Genomic DNA, 25,178 nt, shown 5'->3' with positions numbered 1-25,178 from the left:
TTCTTGCCAAGAAAACCAAAACAACACATTGTCTAGATAACAATCTTTGAATTCCTGGTGTATAGGGTCATTAGTCTAGCATTTCTGGGGTATAGGGACATTAGCCTGGCATTGCTGGGGATAAGGTATCATTAGCCTAGCATTCCTGATAAGGTCATTAGTCTAGCATTACTGAGAATATGGGGTTTTGGCCTAGCATTCCTACAGCCATGGGGCCATTAGCCTATCATTCCTGGGTGTACAGGGTCATTAGTCTAGCATTCCTACAGATATTTGCTCATTAGTCTTGTATTCCCGGAGATATGGGGTCATTAACCTAGCATTCCTGGGAGTACAGGATCATTACTCTAGCATTCCTGAGAGTACAGTGTCATTAGCGTAGCATTCCTGAGCATAAGGGGTCATTAGCCTAGCATTCCTGAGGATATGGGGTAATTAGCCTAGTATTTCTGGGGATATAGGGTCATTAACTTAAAATTCCTGGAGGTACAGCATTATTGGCCTAGCATTCCTGGAAATAAGGGAGTCATTAGCCTAGGATTTCTTAGAGTACAGAGTCATTAATCTAGCATTTCTCAGGATAGCCTAGCATTCCTGGGGTACAGTTTTATTAACCTAGCATTTCTGATGATAAGGTGTCATTAGCCTTGCATTCTTGGGGGTACAGGGTCATTAGCCTAGTACACCTGGGGGAAAGTGGTCATTAGCCTAGCATCCCTAAGAGTAGAATATCATCAGCCTATCCTTTCTGTGGATAAGGGATTATTAGTGTAGCATTCCTGGGGTCATTAGCCTAGGCCTGAGGGTAGAGTATCATTGACCTAGCATTCCTGGATTACAGGATCATTAGCCTAGCATTCTTGGGGCAAAGGGTCATTGCCCTAGCATTCCTGGAGGGGGCAAGGTTATTGGCCTAGCACTCCTGGGAATAAGGGGTCATTAGCCTAGCATTCCTGGGAATAAGGGGTGATTGGCCTAGCTTTCCCAAGGATAGGAGGTCATTCTCCAAAGTTTCTAAATAAGTTCTATGCTTGGGATGTTCCTCGGTGGTTGAACATTTGCCCAGAAAGGGTAAGGTCCTAGGTTTCATTCCCAGTACCACACAAATTCATTCTGTATACCATTTTTCTTCTGATTATTTCATCATGGAGGAAAAGGCTTGTGAATACATTACTATTTTCTCAGCATAATTCTCCTCTTCTCTGAGAGTTTAGGCATGAAGGGGCTACTGATGGTGTAAACCAAATTGTGACATCAATGACAACTTCTCCTTAAAGGTATCAAACTAATATCATCCCCCAAATGTGGGACCTATCACCTTCCCTGACACAACTTTGACTTACTATTATAGGATATTTTTTTTTAATATTGGGAGAAAATCACGTCTCTGGTTCTTAGCAATGATGACAATAAGATATCTTGAATCTAGTATAATTAAAGATTAATACTGATACTCACATATTATTTTTCAGTGTATAGACTTTCTTGTTTGCGTGTATGTCTGTACACCATGTACATGACTCATGATTGTGTGGGTTAGAACAGGGTATTGGCTCTCCTGAGACTAGAGTTACCACCAGTTGTGAGCTGTCATGTGATTGCTGGTAACCAGCCACTGTTCTTAGCCACAGAGCCATCCTTTCCATTCCCAATATTTACATGTTTTGGTTGTACTAATTATACTACTGACCACAGTGGATGTTTCTTACAATTAGAGTATCAAGTAATGTTATAGATACAAAGGTCCTGGGCTATTTTTCAAAAACAGAGAATAATTTATGTGTATATCATTCTCTTTTGAGAGTTATCTCACATTTTTGGGGAGTAGGCTTATGTATGGTTTGATCTAAAAGAAGGTGGGTTCTGAGGATCCTTCCAGTTATAAAATCCTGTGTAAAATGATTGCCTCTTTGGAAAGAACATCATGAATCAAATCTTTGTTTCAAAGAGATGAGACCATCAAGATATTTTTTTAATTTATTATTTTACATGTTGTTCCCAGTTCCCTCTCCTTCCCTCCCTCCCTCCCTCTTACCCTCTCTGCCCCCTCACATGTACACTGACCACCCTCCCCCCATCCTCCGCCCAAATTCCAAATGGAGAGCAATGCCATCCAGGTGGGGTCATGTAGCTCTGTTAGGTCATTTGAAGTAGGGACTAGGACTACTCTCCTGTCTCTAGGTTAAGGCAGTATCCGTCCATGGGGGATGTGTTCACCAGGTCCTTTTGTGCACCAGGGATACATCCTGGTTCCAATACCTGAGGTCCCTTAGACTGCTCAGTCCTTCTGGCTAAGACCCATATTCAGGGGGCCCTGAATCAGTCCCATGCTGGATTCCCAGCTATCAGTCTGAGGGACAATTAGCTCCTCCTTGTTCAGGTCAGCTGTCTCTATGTGTTTCTGCAACCTGGTCTTGTCCTCTCCATCTGCATCTGGATTCTAGTTTGACTCAGTGTTTAGTTATGGGTGTTTGCTTCTGTTTCTAACAGGAATTAGATGAGGGCTCCATGGATAATTTAGTTGTTGATCTCACTATCTGGGAAGGGCATTTGTGGTAGCCTTTCCACCGCTGCTCAAATTGTTAGTTGGCAGCAGTCTTGTGGGATTCTAGACCTTTCTTTAGGTTCAGTTTTCTCTTCAAACCAATAATGGCTTCCTTTTTATGTTTTCTTTCTCTCTCTCTCTCTCTCTCTCTCTCTCTCTCTCTCTCTCTCTCTCTCTCTCTCTCTCTCTTCTGTCTTCTATTCTTACCCTGACTCAATCTTCCTATCTTCCCCCTCTCTTTCTCCTACTTCTATCTCCATTCACTGCCCCCCAACACTTCCCCTGTGCTCTGGGGGAACTTGTCCCTTCCCACTTCTGTGAGAGACTTTCTATGAATCTCTTAGAATATACCTTGTATCCTAGTTCCTCTGGTGGTATAGATTATAAGCTGGTGATCCTTTGCTCTAGGTCTAAAATCCATGTATGAGCGAGTACATACCATGTTCTTTTTGTGACTGGGTTACCTTATTCAGGATGGTTTCTTCAAGTGCCATCCACTTACCTGCGAATTTCAAGATTCCATTATTTTTTTTTCTGCAGAGTAGTATTCCATTGTGTAGATGTGTCACATCTTCTTTATCCATTCTTCAATTGAGGGGCATCTAGGTTGCTTCCAGGTTCTTGCTATTAAAAATAATGCTGCTATGAAATAGTTTAGCAGATGTCTTTGTTGCATGGATGTGGGTTATTTGGGTATATGCCTAAGAGGGGGATTGCCGGGTTCTGTGGTAAACTAATTCCCATTTTCCTGAGGAACCGCCATACTGATCTCCAAAATTGCTGTACGAGTTTGCACTCCCACCAGCAGTGGAGGAGTGTTCCCCTTTCTCTACATCCTCTCATTGGTGTTTCTAATTTTAGCCATTCTGGCAGGGGTAAGATTACCATCTCAAAGTTGTTTTGATTTGTATTTCCCTCATAGCTAGGGATGTTGAGCACTTTCTTCAGTGTCTTTCAGCCTTTTTGATTTCCTCTATTGAGAAATCTTTCTTCAGTTCGGAACCCCATTTTTTTAATAGGGTTATCTGTTGTTTTGTTGACTAGTTTCTTGAGCACCCTTTCATGATTAAGGTCTTGGAGAGATCAGGGATAATAGGAACATACCTAAACATAATAAGAACAATATACAGCAAACCAATACCCAACATCAAACTGAATGGAGAGAAGCTTAAGGTGATTCCCCTAAAATCAGGAACAAGGCAAGGCTGCCCTCTCTCTCCATATCTCTTCGATATCATACTTGACGTTCTAGCTAAAGGTATAAGACAGCAAAAGGAGCTCAAGGGGATACAAATTGGAAAGGAAGAAGTCAAACTCTATTTGCAAATGATAAGATAGTTTACATAAGCAACCCAATAAACTATACCAGGGAACTCCTACAGCTGATAAACACCTTCAGCAAACTAGCAGGATACAAGATAAACTCAAAAAAATCAGTAGCCCTAATTTATTCAGACCACAAAGAGGCTGAGAAAGAAATCAGAGAAACATCACCCTTTACAATAGCCACAAACAACATAAAGTATCTTGGGGTAATGCTTACCAAACAAGTGAAAGACCTTTATAATAAGAACTTTGTGGATCTAAAGGAAGAAATTAAAGAAGATACCAGAAAATGTAAAGATCTCCCATGCTCTTGGATAGGTGGGATAGATATAGTAAAAATGGCAATCTTGCCAAAAAGCAATCTACAGATTCAATGCAATCCCCCTTAAAATCCCACCACAATTCTTCACTGACCTTGAAAGGTAATAATCAACTTTACAGGAAAAACAAGTGACCCAGGATAGCCAAAACAACCCTGTACAATAAAAGAACTTCAGGAGGCATCACCATCCCTGACTTTAAGCTCTACTACAGAGCTATAATTCTGAAAACAGCCTGGTATTGGCACAACAATAGACAGGTAGAACAATGGAATCGAATTGAAAATCCTGATATTAACCCACACACCTGTGAATACCTGATTTTCGACAAAACAGCTAAAAGAATACAATGGGGCAAGGACAGCATCTTCAACAAATGTTGCTGGCACAAATGGATGATGGTGTGTAGAAGACTGCAGATAGACCCTTGTCTGTCACCATGCATAAAACTTAAGTCCAAATGGATCAAAGAACTCAATATCAATCCAGCCACACTGAACGTCTTAGAAGAGAAAGTAGGTGGTACCCTTGAACAAATTGGTATAGGAGACCGCTTCTTGAACATAGCTGCAGGAGCACAGACACTGAGAGCAACAATTAATAAATGGGACCTCTTCAAACTTAGAAGCTAAGGCAAAGGACCCAGTGAACAATACCAAACGGCAGCCCACAGACTGGGAAAAGATTTTCACCAATCCTGCATCCGACAAAGGGCTGATCTCCAAAATATACTATCAAATGAGTTTTCACTGTCCTTTAAAATGACACACACACACACACACACACACACACACACACACACACACACTTTAAATTTGATTTGCTATCCATGTTTACAATTCATTTAGAATTTATTAAAGAGAAATAAACTTCTGAAACATCTTTTCTAAAATAAAAATGTCTCCTTAAGCATTGTACATGTTTCACTATGTACAAATGGGAATAAGGGGACCACTGTGGCTGCATAAATGTATATAGAGAGGCTGTGAGGCATAGATGACTGGGCACCTGACTCTTTAAAATTTTAATTACCTAACCCCCATGTGCTGATCAAATAGCAGGCTTTAAACAAGCATCCTTCTAGCAGGAGTCACAGATGACGGTGTGTCAACAGCTCTTTTATAATTACTCATACATCTGTTGTCACACTGTCTGATGCACCTGTACACTGGGGACTGGCCTAACTTCAGTTGTGTACATAACACATTATCACCCAGAATGCACCTGCTTTAAATAATAGAAAGGTTCTAAATGTGACCGGTTCCTCCTCACAAAAGAGAATTTCTGAATGAGAAGGTGCTGAGACTAAAGAAAACAACAATGATAGCAATTATCATTAACTGTAAATCAGCAAGTCAGAAAAAAAGAGCCCAGTTTATCTACTGATGACAGTGTAAGGAAGTCTCTGCCCTGTAGATGACATCCTCTGGGGATATGGTTCAAAGACTCGTATATGGCGCTCCAGTTTCCATCAGAGCCAGAAATCACAACACAATCTTTTTTTTTTCCTGAAAATTTCTCTCCTTGAAGGGAACCTTGATTAAGAAAATGTTCCACTCAGATAGTCCTATAGGCAAGAATGTGAGACATTTTCTTGAGTAAAGATTGATGTGGGACAGCCCAGCCTAAAATAGGCTATGCTACCTCTGGTCACACAGTCCTGAGTTGTATAAAAAACCAGGCTATGTAAGCCTTGAAAGCAAACCTGTAAGTAGCATTCCTTCATGGCCTCTGTTTCAGTTCTTGCCATGACCTCCCTTAATGATGGATTGTAAACTGAAAGATGAAATGAACCATTTCCCCGTGAGTGTGGTTTTTGTTATGTCTTTGCCACAGCAATAGAAAGTTACCTAGAATATTATACAAGTGAAAAGGACCACATTCAAATGATACTTTTGTTTCACAAAATGATATATTTGAGGAAATAAGAATAGCTTGGAATAGTTTTCAAATATTTTAAAGTTATTTTATCTTTTTTTCAGTTTCAATTATTTTAGGTATTCGGATGAGATTTTTTTTAAAAGATTTATTTATTTATTTATTATGTATAGCCTGCATATATGTCTGCCCTATTTATTATATACAGGGTTCTACCTGCTATATGCCTGCATTCCAGAAGAGGGCACCAGATACCATTAAAGATGGTTGTGAGCTACCATGTGGTTGCTGGGAATTGAACTCAGAACCTTTGGAAGATCAGGCAGTGCTCTTAACCACTGAGCTATTTCTCCAACCCCTTGAATGAGATTCTTTATAAAATACTTGGAGACAAAGAATGACACATATCCAAAGATTAGGCAAAAACAAAACAAACAACAATAATAAAAAACATGCCTAATAGGTGTCATCTCAGAATGAAAAGTAGAAGAATGGTAATGAAAAGTTTTTATAGTGCAGTCATTGCTATATTTTAGGCCTCAGATTGGGTAATAGACTTGTAGATGTTATTTTCTGTTTGTTGTTATCTTTTTGGCATTCTCACATAGCTTCTTCACCCTTATATGGGATTGTATAATTGATTGTGTGGGATGTTGTCAGTCTTGGATCCAAGAAGGGCTTAATAGAACCATAATCCTCCCTTCTGAATATAGATAGATTCTGGGAGAAAGACAGATCTTGTCTTTAGTTACATCCTACTCATGAGCCCGCCAATCTACACTGGATGTTTCCAAACCCATGATGACATAGATGACCCTAATTATGAAGATAGCAGTGGGGAAAGGGATTTGTGGGGGAAGGTTTAAGGGAGTTAATGTGCTCAGAGTGGATGATGTGATGGTAATCAGGACGCCTTCACTATACACATGTGACGTTGTCAAAGAAAAAATTAGAGTAAATTATTCAATAAAAATAAAAGAATTTGAAGGTTATGGAAAAGTTGGCAACAGGAAAATGTTTTTGAATACATGCCAATCAACCATTAGTTAATAATTAAATGCATAATGAAGCCACGGCACTTTTGGCAGCACTCTCTCATGTTGCAGCACATGACTACACTGCAGCCTTGGTTCAAAACAAAACCATAGGCATTTTGCATTAAGCATGCTGTCTGACCTCAGAATAACAATATATGCTACTGGAAGACTTCAGCTCAGATTTGAGACAATGCAGAAAAATCCAGTATTATTTTACTATATGTATGCTGTTTCTTCCTCTTAGGAGCACTTAAGCTTAGTTGCAGAAAACAATTTAAATATAATTCTCCTCTCATTTTCACCATGGAGGTATTCAATCAGTAAAGCGGACTGTTCTATGAATGTTTCATTTTAAAAACTGTCATTTGATCAGCTGGTGGGAATTTATAAAATTTATTCATGACTTTTGGTTTGAGGTTAAGACAGAATTCCTTAACAACTTCAGAAATGTTCCTAAACATGCTTCTGCTATTTTGTACTCCATGTTTGCATAAAGCAGCCTTCTTAAATTGATGATCAGGAAATCAGAAAATTCACAAGTTCAGAAAAATTCAGAAGATGTGCTGTGTCCTTAAGTAGCAAATATTGGCCAACTTTTATTCCCTTGTGTAAAAAATAATATTGATCTTATTAGTATTCAAATTTGCCTTCATGTTTCATGAATGCTAAAATTATATATATGTGTGCGTTTATATATTTATATATACATATGTGTGTATGCAAAACTTGTCTTAAAATTTATTATATATTTTTAGACAAAAGTTTGATTTGAATATATAGTACATACATTTATATATGTAGAATTTCATAAGAATTTCTCAGGCTTAAAGCAATTCAGGGTGAGAAAATTTTAAGGAACACTATGCTAGAAGGTACTGTCCAAACTTTTGCCTGTATTAATAATATGCTAGTAGAATCATTTTAAAAGATAAGAGGTTTGATTTATGAATTCATATCACAATGGCTCCCCAGGGCTTAGTGAATGATGAGGAGAAGAGAGCAGAAAAGTCAGACTGTTTTTAACTTTAGTTCAGAAAACATCTTACAATTATATTGATTAAAATTTGAGATGAAACCTTTCTTGCATATTATCATCATAACTGAAGTGAATGGCTATTGTATTTTGCATAAAGTTGCCATGGTTACCTTACCATGTCATGAGTGATACAAATTCAATTTCCACAATTGTTGCTCTCATTTTTAATCATCTTTATGAGAACAGTGGGTAGTTTTTGAAAATCCTGGAGTGTGATCTATTATTTTAAATCTTTATAGAACAGATTTCTTTAATTACAAAAGATTAGTGTCATCAGAAATAGAGTAAAGAAAGTCCTGAAAAATCATAACATTTCAATATTGTAAGGCATTGTGCTCATTTCCATGGTGATGATTTGTGTGGAGGTGGGGAGCAGGGGAGAAAGGCCAAGGTGTGAACATTGAGCCTTTAATTAAAGCAGTCCTGGTACTCTGGGTTATGGAACCATGTCCACACCTACCACCCTCAATAACAGCCCTCATTATTTAAATCTGTTTCCTCATGCATATATGAAATCTTCATGTGGGAAAGTTATTAATCAAATGAGAATGCATGAAAAGACTGCTTACAGAGTAAACTGTTAAGCCATGTGAAATTGCTGATAATCAAACCTATTTTATACTGGCAAATATGTACTCTCATATGGACCAATATAGTGTTCAATACTATGTAAATGTGACATATTGACAGTACATCCTTAGGGAGATAGAAGACAGATTTATAAAGGAAAACAGTAAGGCTCTAGAGATACTAATATCTAGAGAGTACTTTACTATTTATTATCATTAATTTTGATGAACCACTACAGAGTAACAACAGAAAGATATAAAGTGTTTAAAGTAACTATGCATTTACCAAATATAGGCTTATGCATATTTAAGTATTTAACCCATTTTTATTATCTATTTTAATGTATTATACACTGTTATCACAGTTTTGAATGATGAATAAAATAGCCAATTTCTCATGATATAGCATATCAATAATTACATAGCTTTATTCCCTTCTGAAATCCAACTTTCTTCTTTTTCTTCTTTTGAATCCTACAGATAGTAGCTTATATTCTCCTCACATATGAAATATATACTTTTTATATAATAGTTTAGTTATCACAAATGCAAGCAAAGTTGTATATATTATATACCCCATATATTGTTAAATAAAATTATTTGTGTGTATATTTATTTAACTCCACAAAATGAGTTAAAATTTTGTTTCATACACACATCTCTACCTCAGTCTTTGTACTGAAAATATGATTCCTAACTATCAGATTGGACATTGATTCATAAAGAACAGTTTGTAAAGATTGCTCTCATACATTTTTGTATAATATTCCACTATAATTTTGAGGTATTGCACTAATATGATGGTTCTATGCCACCTGACCTTGTGAGGAATTAGTTTGTTCTAACTTGGAAGGTATATATGTAATAATGTCAATACGTCCATGTAATTTGGTATGCAATTAATCATTATCTTCACAGGCACATATTTTGAAATATGAGCCATTTTGCAGTGATTATATATTTTTCTGTTGAAAAATTATAAAAGGAATAACTGACTAGACATTTTAGATCATTTCACCTAGCAATTTAATTTAAAAATATATTCCATAAATTCAAATGTTCAAATATAATACAAATATATGATCAAGTTGCTTTAAGATGTAATGTAGTTCCATTTCATGTGGACTTTTATGCACACATACAGAGTTAGATTTAACCTCTGTATAAAGTGACTAGGGAGTGTAGCCTAGAAGCAGTAAATTATACTGCCACAAATGGGGTATCTTAACTGTTTCTCAACTTCTCAGTTTCTCTCAAGATCTCATAATATAAAAGTATCTCTGTACATTAAATTGACACATTGTTAATAGACTTAAAAAATAGCAAGTTATGCTCTTTTAGGATTTGATAAGATGTTATTACTCAAATATGAGTAATTACTCAAATTATGAGTTATTACTCAAATATTCTCTTCTTTATGGGAAGAGCAATACTGGTCCTGTTATGGGTGGGATATTTGAAGGAACACTAGAACAATGTGTGCAGTTTGTTCTTTCCTGAAGGACCAACTGCAAACTGCCAGCCTTATTTCATAAGGTGGCAAAAACTATGCACACTGTGAGGTAAACAAACTCAAGGACAGAAAGAAACATATATCTTGAGTCTTTATAAGTGATGTCCTCTGTTATGTGTAGAGAAATCAGCCAGATATTACACTGACTGAAACAGCTGTTTGTCTGGCTTTTGAGGACAGTGATGACAACATTTAGAAATATCAAAAGAATAACTTGGAGTAAAAGTAAGTAAGGGAGTTATAAAGATCTAACATGCAGAACTTCTTAGAGCAGCAAATCTAAAGCCATGACACTTTTAGCCAGGAAACCATCAGTTACTCAGTGGGTCTTTGAGAAAAAGAAAAATGGATTGTATTTAAGGACTAAAGGCAAACATACCAAACCAGATGCTGGAAAAATAGCTGACTTAGTAAAATGCCTGTTGAGCATGCATGGGGACCTGAATTCTGTACCTATGTAAAAAGCTCAAGTGGTAGCCATGACCATAATCCCAAGGCTAGAGAGGCAGAGACAAAAGTATCATTGGGACTTGGTAGCCAGTATGTCCAATTGAGCTCTAGATTGTTCAAAACTGAAGTGGAAAGAGCCTCAGGAGAATGCCTCTGAACTACACATGCACCCACACATGCTCACACACACACACACATGAACATACATATACATACTTCAAAAAAAAAGAAAGAAGAACATGCTTCATTTGTCTGCAGGCAAAGTTTTTCTTTTAATGATAATATTTTTTTTTATTTAACAAGCTTGTTTTACATGTCAATCCCAGTTCTCTCACCCACCCCTCCTCCCCTGTCCCCTCCAATCCCCTTCCTATTCCCTTTTTGCTCTCCAGGGAGGGTGAGACCTTCTATGGGGGAATCTACAAAATCTGTCACATCATTTGGAGCAGGGCCTATGCCCTCCCCCCATGTGTCTAGGCTGAGGGAGTGTCCCTCTGTGTGGAACAAAGTCCATTAGTATATAGGGATAAATACTGATCCACTACCAGAGGCCCCACAGACTATCCAGTCCTCCTAACTAACACCCATGTTCAGGGGGTCTGGTTCGGTCCTATGTTGCTTTCCCAGCTATCAGACTGGAGACCATGAGCTTCTCCTTGTTCAGGTCAGCAGTTTATGTGGGTTTTCCTAGCCAGGTCTTGACTCCTTTGCTCATCACTCCTCTCTCTCTCTGCAACATTGTGATCATTATCCATGGAAAACTTCCCTTCCTCTGCCTATTATGCTTTTAGGTTTTCTGAACCTCTTACCTAGATACATATTTTCCATGCCTGCTTTCAAGGTTAGAAAGTTTCTATTAAAGTCTAAGCTTACTTACTATGCTGATTAATTTCTGTGTTGTGTCAAGAAAGGAAAAATTATTTTAAGAAGTATTCAGGAAATTGAATATATGCAGATGGAACTCAGCCAAAGGTTTCTACTAATAATCCTACTTACTGTGGCTGTTGGTGTTGTAAGGAGTTTCTGAGTGTAAAATGCTTATTAGTGATATGAATGTTTTTGAAGTATCAGGTGCTTACTCTCAAATAGGCACTAGAATCCAGTGATAGACACACTTTGCTTCACTCTCAAGCTTCAAAGCACTGTAAAGTATTACTTCATTCGAGAAATGCCTGTCTTCATCTGTGTATGGTAATATATAAAACTTTTAAAGACAGTCTGTCAAGATTTCTTTAAGGAAAGAACAGATATGAAGTCTAGATTTCATCAGGGGCTTTCAAAAAAAGATGTTTAACATAAAGAAAAATAATTAGAGTTAGGTGGACCTGGGTTCTATGGCGAACCCAGTCTCCTGCGAGACTGATTTCAAAACTTTTGTAGCTAAATTGAATAATGGAATTATGTGAAGCATGCATCTCCCTCTTAATGAATATGTATCACCAGTGTTATCTCAGATTTTGTGGGAGAGGTATGTTATGGCAGGTTCAGTGAAGGAATTAAATGGCTTGAGCTGAAAGCTTATTCAAATGAATTGTCTGAAGATTGCATTTCTGTATAGGAAATTGACAAACTTTATTTTGTGTTTTCACTTTCGTTGAAGGGGAAAGATAGTGAATTATTCCATCACAGAGCCATTTAGATTCAACTCGTGGAGGCAATGCCCTCAAATCACTGCCATCTGACAGGTGTTTGGCAACTGATGTGAAACACACCAGTGACCTTGATCTGTTTCTCCAAGACATGTGTATATCACTGTAAACTGTCTTCTCTCTCCTGACCCAAGTATGTTCTGATTGCTTATCCATAGAAGTAGTTTGTTTCTTCTAGAAGAAAATGTAGATTCTTATGTTTTTGGAACCTAGAGGTACAGAAACACAAAATCAGATTCTACATCAGGAATTTTAAGAGCCTCTAAACAGTGAGCTGTTGTCTGTATCATTGCAAAGGGAGGGACATTAGTCTAAAATTCTAAAATATTTGACAAGTGAGCATTTCATTCTTGTGCTGAAATGTGACTGGTGTTTGAGCCTTTTGCAATATAAAACACCTGCCTAATGTGTTCCCATTCAGATTACACTGACTTCACTGTAGATTCTACAATTGCTACAATAGACAAGTGAATGGAGTAATATAAAGTATTTTGATATGGCCATAAGAAAATATGTATCATTGAGAAAGAATTTGCTTTGGTTATGTTTAATTTCCTTTGATGGCTTTAATGTTACTTTTACTGAATTTATTTTAAACTAAAATATAAGTAAATGAATACATATTTAACATTAATAATAAATGACCCAGAGACTGATATTGGGGTTTAAACTCCAAGCTGAAGAACAGAAAAGTAAAGTAACGGGCCACTAGCTCTTACCATTACCTTGGGCTGAATGGGCTGATACTGCTGCCCCTCCTCAGTGCAATTGCAAAATCCTGAGACTTCAAAGTCTTCCTATCGTCAATGTGACTGGAGAATGAATGTTCCATACTGTGATCTTGCTCCTGTCTTATATACTTTGCTAATGCTGGAATTAAAATATGTGATCCCAGGTGCTGAGATCATCTTTGTGTGAGCTGTTTTTCTTAAGGATTGGATCAAGATTGTATAGATCTTGGTGGCCTTGGACTCACAGAGATCTGTCTACCTCTTAATCTTGAATTCTAGTATTAAAATGTGTACCACCACCTCCTAGTTTTTGGCTGCTGGGATTAAAGGTGTGTGCCTGGCTTGTGGCTGACTTTGCTTTCTGAAACCCCAGGCAAGGTTTAGTAAATCATAAATAATCTATCACTGCATAAAAGTTTTTTTTTTTACTTTTGTCATGTGTACCATGTTATTGTTGATTCACTTATACACTGTATGTTTTAAGTAAAGTTAAATATGTTTCTCTTCAAATATGTACCTTCATCCTCATTATACAAAAGAAAGAAAAAAAATGGGTAGGGAAAGAATGAGATGTGACAAAATATTACCATCTGAGACTGATGCATACTGGATTTAGTAATTAATCCATTGGGCTTTCAGAACACTAGATCAGTGGTCCTCAGTGGGTCATCATATTTACATTATGATTCCTGACAGTAACAAAATTACAATTATGAAGTAGCAATGAGAATAATTGGGCAACACTACAACATGAGGAACTGTATTAAATGTATTAAAGAGTTATAGCATCAGGAAAGTTGAGAACCCAAACCCTGCTCTAGAGTAACTTTACTTTATGCAAACCTCAAAGTTGATCGGTATAAGTTACCTCACGGTTCCACTTGTAAAGCAAACTACAAGACCTGCCTTCTTCATAATAGAATGAATATAATGTGAGATGAATCAGGGTTAAGGCACAAGACATGCGACTGCCTTTGAGAAGCAAATGACTATGATAATGTTTATCAATGACTAGATAAACATACAAAAGAAGGTGAGTGTGGTAGCATGTGCCTAAAATTCTAGCAGTATGGAGGCTTTATGATTGACAAGTTTGAGGTAAACTTTGGATATATAACAAGTTTCAGGCTAGCTTTAACTAAATAATGAAAACTTTCTTTAAAAAAAGGAGACAAATTATCTTTTAAATTTTCACTTGGTACTTATGAGTATAGGTAGAATGGGGGATAACTATTATATTATGCTTCAGTATTCAAATCAGGCTTAATGAGAGCCATAGGATAGAAGAGAAACCATCTGTCTTTAAGTTAGGGGAAATATCTCATATTGCATGGGCACATAACACATTAAAATCCTCTTTAGGTGTTTTTTTTCCTTTTATGTATTTAGCTTGCTCCTTGTAGAACTGTTCCTAAGGGAGTCTGCTGAGAAAGACATTGTATTAAGTTATAGATCTGTCAATTTTAGGGCTGTGTGTTTTCTTCCCAACCAGGTATTTAAACAGAAAAAGGAAAACTCAACTTATGGAAAAATAAAGCATTGAAATAAACCTCAACTAAAGCAACAAGAGCAGAATTCATCTAAAATGCACTTTGTCATTTTGTGTTAAGTAACAGGCTTAACGGATATGTTATAATGAGATTTACAGCCAGAAGAATGAAATACAAGTTTACATGTCTGAATTATAAAGCAAGGATTTACAAAAAGTGAAAGCTGTCATTACATTACTATGGTTGCAAATCATTTCGTAGCTATAATTTCCCGGGGTCAGTTGATGTATGATACTATTTACTGAAGATAATAAAGTTGACCATCATTAGGCATAATTTGAAGCCCCACCCACACCTAAGTAGAGAAAGAACTATGAACACTGTTACAGAAGAATACTTCTTTCTAGTGGTTTCAGGTTATTTACAGCAGGCAGTGTGCATTTTTAATTACAATGTTCTCAAGTTTGTTTCTTATTAAATATATTGTATTTTGTCCATCACTGGAAATATTACCAAAGTAAATTAGAAGCCAGCCTAACAACTATCAATGCTTCTGCCTCAGCCTGCTTAATACTGGGATTACAAGCATAAACCACCATGATGAGTGTTATGGTTTTTGTTGTGGTGCTGGTGGTTTATTTTCTTCTTTGGAGGTCTTGTTCTTAGAAGGTGATTGAGGAATGATCCCAGGAACCAAGGTGAGGAAGCTGTAAAGCAGATGGTTTCAATTTAGGGTCGGAGACTGGAAGTAAATAAGAAGGAAATGAAACACAACAGGGCACACTTGAATCTACTTCATTTTTCCAAGGGAAAGCAAAACAAAAACATTCTTCTGTTACTTTATTTACTTTCTTTTCAAAGTGGGACATGTTCTCTGAATTCACATCTTCAAAGAAACTGCAGATTGTATTGCAAGTATCAGAAGTGTGCTTGCAGGGAAAGAGGTGTGGCTCTGAAATGAATGTCCCACATAGTGTTGCAAATTGTATCTCTCATCTATAAATTCAGGCTAATGATATTTTTCCATAGATTTAGTGTTTGGAAAGCCCTTGGGAAAATTTCTTTCCACATAACAGACTCTAAATAAATATTAGTTCCAATTACAAACTACTTTTTTCTTATCAATGTCCATGTGCCCTATGTTCTACTTAATACTCATATGAGAAAGAAAATCTTATTTGTGCTAAAATTAATCCAATTAAAAATCTGGCCCTTCTATCTTTTTATATTGAGTGATCATATCTAACAGATTGGTTTCACCTACAAAATCGATTTTCTATTTGAAAAAAATGAAATATATGTCAGTAGGAGAATCGCTGTGATATTTACTGTCTCCTCGTTTCCCACTGTGGCTGTTGAGAAGGCTGGTGAATGGATTATATTCTAAATGTCAACCAAGAAAGAATTTAAAGGAAAGTGCAGCAAAGCCTCTGAGGTTGTTCACAGTGAAATGGAATATATTCGTGTGACAAAGGACCAGCCCCAGAAATGCAAAAGAATAGTGAAAGTATCAAGGCCCTGTGTTATTAAGAGTATCTGAGACCATTCAAAGTATAGTTTGTGGCAGAAGAGAGGGTACACCCACATAACCTCAACATAGCAAAGTCTTGTCTCTAAAGAACAATCAAAATGGCCATGTTGCCTTTGACAATAATGTCTGAAGTGTGGGAAAGGCCATGTTCGACAATGTTATCTCTATTAGGGTTCTGACTCTAAGCTTTCTTTGGGACTTTATAACAAGACCTCAAGTAGTCACTTTGAAGAAACATGCTATGTTAAGCTAGCCACTGCAATCTGCAAGGACATGGCTTTGGAACGACTCCCCAAATTAATTCTGACAGCAGAGGAAGAGCATATAAGTGCTTTCTCAGCTACAAAATGTCTTAGAAAACAGTGCAATGAATAAGTATACGACATATGCATGAAAGTGTACTAGGCTTCAGATGATTAAAGCAAAGGAGACTTATGAGATAATGAGATTAGCATGTTATGAATTCTCACATACAGCTGGGAAGGTATCTGATAATTGAAATTTATTGCTGAGAGGCAAAATGAAGTCACAGTGGAGACAGAATCAGAGAATTCTTTTTCATTCTTTAATGCTTATTTTTTTTAATATTTGAAACAAAAAATCATTAGTTTAACAGTTTGATGCAGAAAGTCAGGTTTTGGATTTTTTAATTTTTCACTCCTTCCTCTTTGTGTTATTAGAACAGAAAAGATAACACTAAAGTTGTTTGCCAGAAAAAAATATTTGTTAAATCATCTTCTGAGAACTTCATTGACTGTATCTTTTCCTGCACTTGAAATTTTATTAGCAGTTCTTCAATTAAAATTGTATGTAAATGCAATCAAATCACAGGATATGAGTGTTAGCCAAGTTTCATAAGAGTAAGCAGGAAAACAGGCCTTTTGTTATTGTGAAAATTTTTATACAAGTTATATTGTTGAAACGGTGCATTAGTTTACTAAGGTTGTTCATTTTAGAAGGGAAAAGCTAGCAGAACCTTCACTAGAAAAGGAAATAATAATTATCTCCCAGTTCTGGCTGAAGAGGAATCTGAAACAGAAAGTCAGTAATGTCCAAAGGGGCTAGGGCAAGTGGGTTCTCAGAACTGCAGGGCATTGTCTTGCAGCCTGCATAGCCAGAACTTCCTGACACGAAGAGGCATCATTTCCGATCTTGAATCACCCAGCATTCTTTATGTGGGTTTTCACGTTCATTTCCCTCTCTCCCTCCCTCTCTCTCTCTCTCTCTCTTTCTCTCTCTCTCTCTCTATATATATATATACATATATATATATATATATATTTCATTTTGTAAACATGCCTGCTTTTTGTAAGAGTAATGAATATATTCCACAGAGACCATATTTAAATTTGATTATCTCTATGGCGACCATGATGCAGTGTCACATAATTAATAATGTTAACAATTCGATTGTATGCATGTATGTGTGAAGGAGTGAGCATGAATATTGATATTTAAATGTGTGCGCATGCCGAGGCCAAAGGCCAACTTTGGTTTCATTCCTATATGCTCTCTGTCTTCTTTAGTAATATGGAGCCTAAGGCTCCCTAATTTGTCTCAACTGACTGCGCAGAAAGGTCCATGCCATATAGCCTCTCCTGTCTGTGCTCCCTCCCTCAAGGCTGGTATTATAGTCACGCACTGTAGCCTTCAGCTTGTTTTTATTTATTTACTGACATATTCAATTTTGTGAGTTCTTGTATTTAATACAGGCCCTAGATCTTGCATAGATAGCCTAACAATGACACCAAGCTCATTTAACATGTCTTCCACAACCCCCTCTCCCCCATTAATAGGATTATAACCAACAAGGAACTAGAGTGACATTGTGATCCATTGTTCCCTTCCTCCAGACTATTAGGTATTCTTGCTTGTGGTGGTAATTTAATCTCCTCTGAACCTTGGGTCACTCAGTGATGAAATATTTCCTGCAGGCACAGGAATCATATATTTTCTATACACTGATTGTGAGCCAGTCATTTCAGCAGATATTTTCATAAAAAGGGGGAAGGTGCATGCAACGAATAAGCACATAACTAGGGATGCAGTTCATTTGCACACACAGGTACTATGTGTCATCCTCTCACTCAGATTTCAGAGTGCAAAGAAATGTACAGAGGCACAGGCAGCACTGGAAGAACACTGTAAGTGGCATTGGAGTTTTTCTTTTGTCCCAGCTGCCCTGTCCCAAATAATCACATAAAGACTTATATTAATTACAAAATGTTTGACTCGTACTTCAGGCTTATTGATAACTAGCTCTTACAACTTAAATTAACCCACTTCTATTCACCTACATTTTGACATGTGGCTTTATGGCTTTACCTATTCTCCATCATGTCTTGTTCTTCTGGTGACTGGCTCCCATCTCTCCACAGACTCCACCCATCTTTCTCCCAGCAGCACTTGTTAGCTTTCACACCTAGCCTTATTCTGCCTGGCTACAGTCCCATTTAGCTTTATAATTAACCAATGGGAGGAATACATATGCACAGCTTAAGGAAGGGCTATCCAAAATAGAGCACTAGCATAGAATACAGAATGTTCCAGGTTCAGTTATCAACACTGAATCAAGAAAGAGAGAGAGAGAGAGAGAGAGAGAGAGAGAGAGAGAGAGAGAGAGAGAGGAAGAAAAGAGATGAATATGTACTTCTTTATTGGTTCAATGTGGAGTGCAGATCTGTATTAGGTAAGGTATCTGAGACATGATTTTACAGACATGTTAAGCTTTGGACATAGTGTTTAGCTACCTTACAGAATGGAATGATACAGGTAGAGAGCATAAAAGAAGGAAGTTGAAGGAGCTAAAGGAGACAGGGAAAACGAGGTCATCCAAGTTAGAGAGACTTTGTGTTTTTTTTTGTTTTGTTTTTTTTTTTTTTTTTTTTTTTTTTTGCTGAGACACAAGATGGACAACAGAAATGTGAGAATGAGATTGTGCTCCTATTACAAAATGCTCCCCAGATACAGTGGTCATGTATCAGTGGAAACCTTGCTAAAAATGCACATTTTAGATTATCCCATATCCACTTAAGAAGTCCTCAAGATGACTGCTGTATCAATGAAAGCTTGCAATGGATTGGTCTGCATGGGAATGATGATATGAGCTAATGACAGCTCTGTGTTCTCCTAAGCTAATACAAATCCTATCTCAGCAAGGAGTTAGTAAAAGTTCTTCTTGATGATCTCTCAAGAGAGGTCTGGAGAACTGCTCAACAGTAAGAGTGCATGCTTAACTTGTAGAAGATCTGATGTTGATTCTCACTACATATGTCAGGTGGCTTACAACCCCCTATAGCTCCATGTCTAGGGGATCTGACCCCTCTGGCCTCTATGGACATCTGGTTATAACCACATGCATATAGTCATACCACACACACACACACACACTTAACCAACTATTCCATCCTGAAAACACAATAACTACTGGACTTAGGTATGAAAATGTAAACAAGGGTGAAACTTGGCACAACTGTTTGTTGGCACCTGTAATTGGTCAGTTATTCAGCTGATTTGATGAGGTTGGTGAGCAGATTGTTGTCTGATTATACTTTCCCTATGAGGCTCCAGGGAAAGTTTTCAGCCAAAACATTGACTAAGAAAAAAAAAATACCATCTTCTTCAAAGAAATCCTAGACTTGCTATTAAGCTCTGTTACTCATATTGTATATTGTAATTGATCAAAAGGGGGAATTATGTGTGGATGATACACTGCATATTTGGCATGGTTTCCTTATATTTCTTTAAAAAGAATGCATGCTTTGTTTAAATAGACTGAGGTAGATGAGATTTTTTTTTTCCTTTGCAATTTCATGTGACTGCTCTAGGAAAGTAAATTATACTGTGATGAAAAAAATAAGTAATTGCTCCTTGTGCTTAATTGATTTTTTTATAGAAATTACAATGCAGATTTGATTAAAGGAAGACAGCACATTACCTATGGTTGGTTCATGAGATACATAATGGTTTGAAAGTGTGCCACCCAGCACAGAAATTATACCATCATTTTGCCTGAATGTGTTGAGTGGGAGATATTTAGAATTCTTTATGACTTATAAACACAGCAGAATGTTTCCCCCCCCCTCTCTAAAGCAGTCTGATAGGGATACTTATTTCACATTCATAGCATGTCCTGACTGTTAAAGTAGAGAAGCATTTTGTGAGAGAAGAGTAACTAATGGTGTCTTTTCAACAAGAAAGAGGATGTGAATTGGATGGTGACAGATGACAGACCTTGAAGCAAGGTCAGTGCTGAATTTTCCTAGTTAGGCCCTGTTTGCATGAGATATAGCAAAACACGCTGAAGGGGGAGGAAGGAGCCTATTAAAAAGAGTTTGATCCTCATTCTTGTTCTACTTTAAGACTCTACTCCTCTGACCCTCATGTTTTGGGATGGTTAATTCATTGCTATGGTAGGCTGTTCTGTAGATTGTAGGATGCTTAGCAGCATCGCTGCTTCTCATCCGTTATATACCAGAAATCAAACCTTCCCATGAAGTGACAACTAACATGTCTAGAGACAAGTGTCAGGCATACCACAAGACTCAATATTGCCTCTGAGTGGGGGCTTTATCTTATATCCTCACAATAAAAACTGCAGCATTTTGTTGAACAAAACAATTGGAGAATCATACAGGAACCCTGCTAGCCTTCTGAGAAAACTGCTGCTAGACTCAAGGTCTTTTGTGTGCTCGGCTTTGCTTTGTATTCCTCTGTCTGAAACCTAAAGAGCTTGTTTTCTTCATAGTCAGTGGCTCACTGCACCTAGTGTTCATCTACTTTGACTCTCCAAGTCTTGTGTGAGGCCAGAAAGTCTTCACACTGTGTCATCCTTTATTTCTTAGGGAAAAAAAAACTAATGAAAACCTCACATCTGTTTGTATTTGAAAGATTTTCTGGTAACTTCCATGGAAGTAAAATCAAGAGAGGATGTTATAAATGTTTTCAGAATTCATTTAAGCTTTTAGCATAGTCATATTTGATTATTGAAATTTCTATAATGCTGGAGCATGGTCAAGTGGAAAACATAAAAGTCAGAAGGCTAGATGGGGGTCTTATATCAATGATACTTTTTGTTCCACTCACTGAGCATGGAGATATCACAACAGAGGAATGGCTGGACTTAATTCAGTGGACATAATGAGTCCTCCATGGCCACATAACTGAGACTTGTTTATGAGTTCTCAGTCTCATCTGGGCACATGGTTTCTCTGTACACTTCCATATCACTGACAATTAAGCACTTATACTTGTATCATTGGTTGATATGGATTTTCCCTGAGCATCACTCCTACGGGATTTATTTTTGTTGTTTTCAACAAAACGTCTTCAGCTCAAACATGTAGGACTCTGAAGAAATTTTCCTTTTCTCTTGAATAAAAATCCTGTCATTCTGAGAAGGTGAGTCCACGTCCTACAATTTAAACCTATTGTAGAAAGCTGCCTTTTAATTCTGATGCCAGCATTTAATTAATCTTCCTCTCTGAAAGGCTCATTGAAGCAATGAGTACCTGGTAGATCCTCAGTGAATTTAGGATAAATACTGTGTAAATCTAGAGTCAGGGAATGGGGTATGGCTCAAATCTTAATTCTGTTGGTAGCTTATATTATTATGGACAAATTACCTAACCCCCTTCCATTTTAATTTGTCTTTTTTTAAAATGAGTATTTGCTATTGAGAAGCTTAAATAAATGATAGCATCTGCAAAGTAGGTAGCAGTGTTTTTATCAAATTTAATGCCTTCTTTGCATTATCTTAACATTAAATTACTTCACTAAATTTGACATTAAAAGCCCTGCTATCAGTGTAAATGAAGGCTTTATTCCTATTTACTAACTAATGTTGGAATTATTTCAAGATATTTATTTTTATGCCAACCAAAATTTTCTCTATTTGCATATCCAACCATGAGCAGTCTCTCCCATTCCCATTTTTCATGTTTGAGAAACAAAGTTTCCTCTCATGTATTAATAAACAACTGAAAGTTAAGCCACGATGGTATCAGACTGTAGATGGCATATTGAAACTCTTTTAGTCTGATGGTCATTCAGCCCTGGATTGGTCTCTTGTCTCTGGTTGGGCAGAAGAGAGAGGATCATGATCTTTGTAGGCACAAGCTCTATATCATAGATAGAGTATTTTATAAATAAAGGGAGTATTAAATTATATCAATGATATAGTCCTCATTATTTTTCTTTTATCACTCAATTAATGATAATACCATAATAGCTGAGACTTTTGTTCAAATTATTTACTTTATAATTGTACTCCACCATCCCAAAACTGATTTTCTCTTTCTAGTTTTCCATGAATATCTGGAGAGATCACCTATCATCTGATGTCATGAAGCTAAATCACCATCTAGACCCTGATTATTGTTTCTCCAATATAATTTGTTTCAAATGGAGTTTGAACTATTGTACTTCTTGTGAATTTTCTTTCTACTATATGCTTTTCTGTCTTCTTTATTATTTGTAATTGCCAACTCATCTCTGAGCTTTGACAGCACTCTGCCTCTATAGCACATTGTAAACTTGTGTGGACATACCACAGAAATGTGTGCTTCTAGACCTGGAATTTAGATTGACACACAGAACTCAGGCCTTTTTGTTTCAACTGATATAGGCAAAATCCAAGTAAATTACAATTTGGCACAAAAGGCAACATGCTACCTTTTAACATTCACACAAATGGTACTCACTGACTTCAAAGACTCTCTATCTTCCTGTTTTCTGGGGAATACATTGGGGCTCCATTTGCAAACAACTGCTGCTATTTTTTTTTTCATGGAACCTCTAGACAGAAATTGAACTCATTCTTGAGCTATCTATCAGTTATATCTCCAGTGTCCCTCACTATCATATGGTCCACCAAAGACTGAATGGAAGGGAAAAGCTCAAAGTGAGAGAATCTGGGTAAGGTTGGTCCACATACATTCTCTGAAAGCCGTTTAGCAGGTGGTGATGTGCCCCTAACATCTCATTATAAACAATACTGAGAAACCTATTCATTGCTTCTCTGGAATGGAAGCCCACATCCACCCTGCAGGCGCAAGAGCCCCACATCTATTCAGAGGTACATCTGTGATTTTTAATTGGTTGGTTCTTTTCTTTCATTGTTGCCACTCTTTGGGGGCTGTTTTGGGATTTTGGTTTGGAATCTACTTTGCATTTTGACTGTTTCTGTCCACAAGGGAATTCCTACATCTTCCAGCTACTCTGATAGAGCAGTTACATTTACACTGAACTATATATAAAGTTAGCATGCCTAAGGTTTTGATCTTGTTCCATATCCTGGGCATGTCATTCTTTTCTATCATTTTTTATTTTAAAAGAATCTTGTCATTCTTATGATAGGCATGTTAAAACTCATTCTGTTTTGCATTTACTACTGAAAGAATTAACACCTCAACTTCAATGTCAGTTACTGTTTCTCTCTTTTATATGTTGAGATTTTATTTTCTTTAGGAAACATATGCATTACACATTCATGCACTTGTACATATATGCACATAAACACATACATGTGTCCAGGAACTTCAAAAGTAAATATTAATTATTTTGGTAACAAAAAAACAAATGTGTTTCTTCATTGAATACTATGGTGAACCCTTGATTTTGTTCCTACCATTTTGGTGGTTTTGATTTGAGCAGAAGAGTGTGAGTCTTGGGCAATTGTTATGTTTGGAATACAAAAAACTAGAAAGGAAATGCTCAAGGGAAAGAAAGCCTCAAGTGATGTAAGAGATGGTCAGCTCCATGAAATCATGGAAGCAATTTTAATTCCAAATTTTTCAGAGTGCCTGTGGAATAAGTACAAGTCCCCAGGGAGAGCAAATGAACTTTACAAAAGGAAGACATTTTTTTTGTGAACTAGGCATTATAATTAGGATACAGAGGCAGTGGCAGACCCTGCCCTGTGCTTTTGAAGTGAGATGAATTAAGTTAAATTCAGACATATGTCCCTTTGTGGGAGCTGTCTAGGCTGATGCTGCATGGACAGCTTAGGACCAGGTTAACAGAAATAGAAGAGTTCAGTGTGTCATCCAGACAACAGTGATACAGATAACCAGGAAAAAAGGCTTAGTCAGCTTTCTCTGTCAAAAGGCGAAAAACACGCTTTCTTTAATGCTGGAATTTGGAATGCCTAGGACTGAAGGGATTCCAAACTAGAAGCAGGGATTGCTTGATGCTGTTTAAAGCTTCCCGCCTCCCGTGTATTTGTAAGGTACCTGTTGGCTTTTTGTAAGAGGGTATCTCAGGTGAATACCAAATTTCTCCCTCAATTTCCCTATGTATCCCCTCTTTTAGAAAGCAAGGGCTTTTTATTCTGAATTGTGTTACTTGGCTTCACTTCCAAGCAATCTGGTTTACTCAGCCTTCTCTACGTAGCCCCTAAAAAACAATGCCTGTTTGTTCAATCTGTATGCATAGCCACCATTCATCAGCATTGGCACCCACTGTCATAGAAAGGCACTGCTGGTATTTTTAGCTTTATTTTAGCATTGGGATTATTTATTTTAGAGTGTTCACTCCAACAGTAGCATGAAGCAATATTTTAATTTCATTGTCAAAGATGAAAGACGTAGGAGTTAGTTACAGTTGTGATTGCCCTGTAGCTGAGATTGAATAGAGGTGGAATCTATTTAAACTCACATTGTATTTGAAAGATGAGGCTTCAATGAATCTCTGTTAAGCCACATCATTTCATGGTGGCATTTAATAAAAGGATGCCTCTTCAGATTTTGCAGGCATGTTGTATTTGCTTTTTCCTCTTTGCTTACATGTGGAAGAACTGGCAGCCATGAGGTGATTTTGAGTCATAGCAGTAAGTAGATACACTGGTGTCTATCTGAATTTAAAATATAGAGCATAGGAAAATATATGTGCAAGTTATAAAAGTACAATTAAAACCTACATACATTGGAGCAAGTATGAAATTCATTCAAGTAATTTTATTTCAACTCCATGTCCGTCCCCACAAAAATCCTTACTCAGGAAACTCACCAAAACTGACTCCTGGCCTTGGGGAGCATTGATATAAAGTTTTGCCTTTTTTTTAACTTTAGTAAATATTTTAACTTGATTTTCTCTAGAAGACTGG

The 25,178-nt window shown here is 37.0% G+C and overlaps 1 protein-coding gene across 39 annotated transcripts in view; it reads left to right on the top strand.

Moving 5' to 3' along the window:
* Nrxn1 (neurexin 1) overlaps window positions 1-25,178 on the top strand; it is a 1,037,700-nt gene that overhangs the window by 203,489 nt on the left and 809,033 nt on the right. The gene's annotated exons all lie outside the window — the stretch shown is intronic.

The sequence above is a fragment of the Phodopus roborovskii genome, unplaced genomic scaffold, assembly GCF_943737965.1.
Source record: "Phodopus roborovskii unplaced genomic scaffold, PHOROB, whole genome shotgun sequence".
NCBI classification, from domain to species: Eukaryota; Metazoa; Chordata; class Mammalia; order Rodentia; family Cricetidae; genus Phodopus; species Phodopus roborovskii.
Note: the sequence above shows the minus strand (reverse complement) of the source record. Positions and strands in the feature narration are given on the sequence as shown.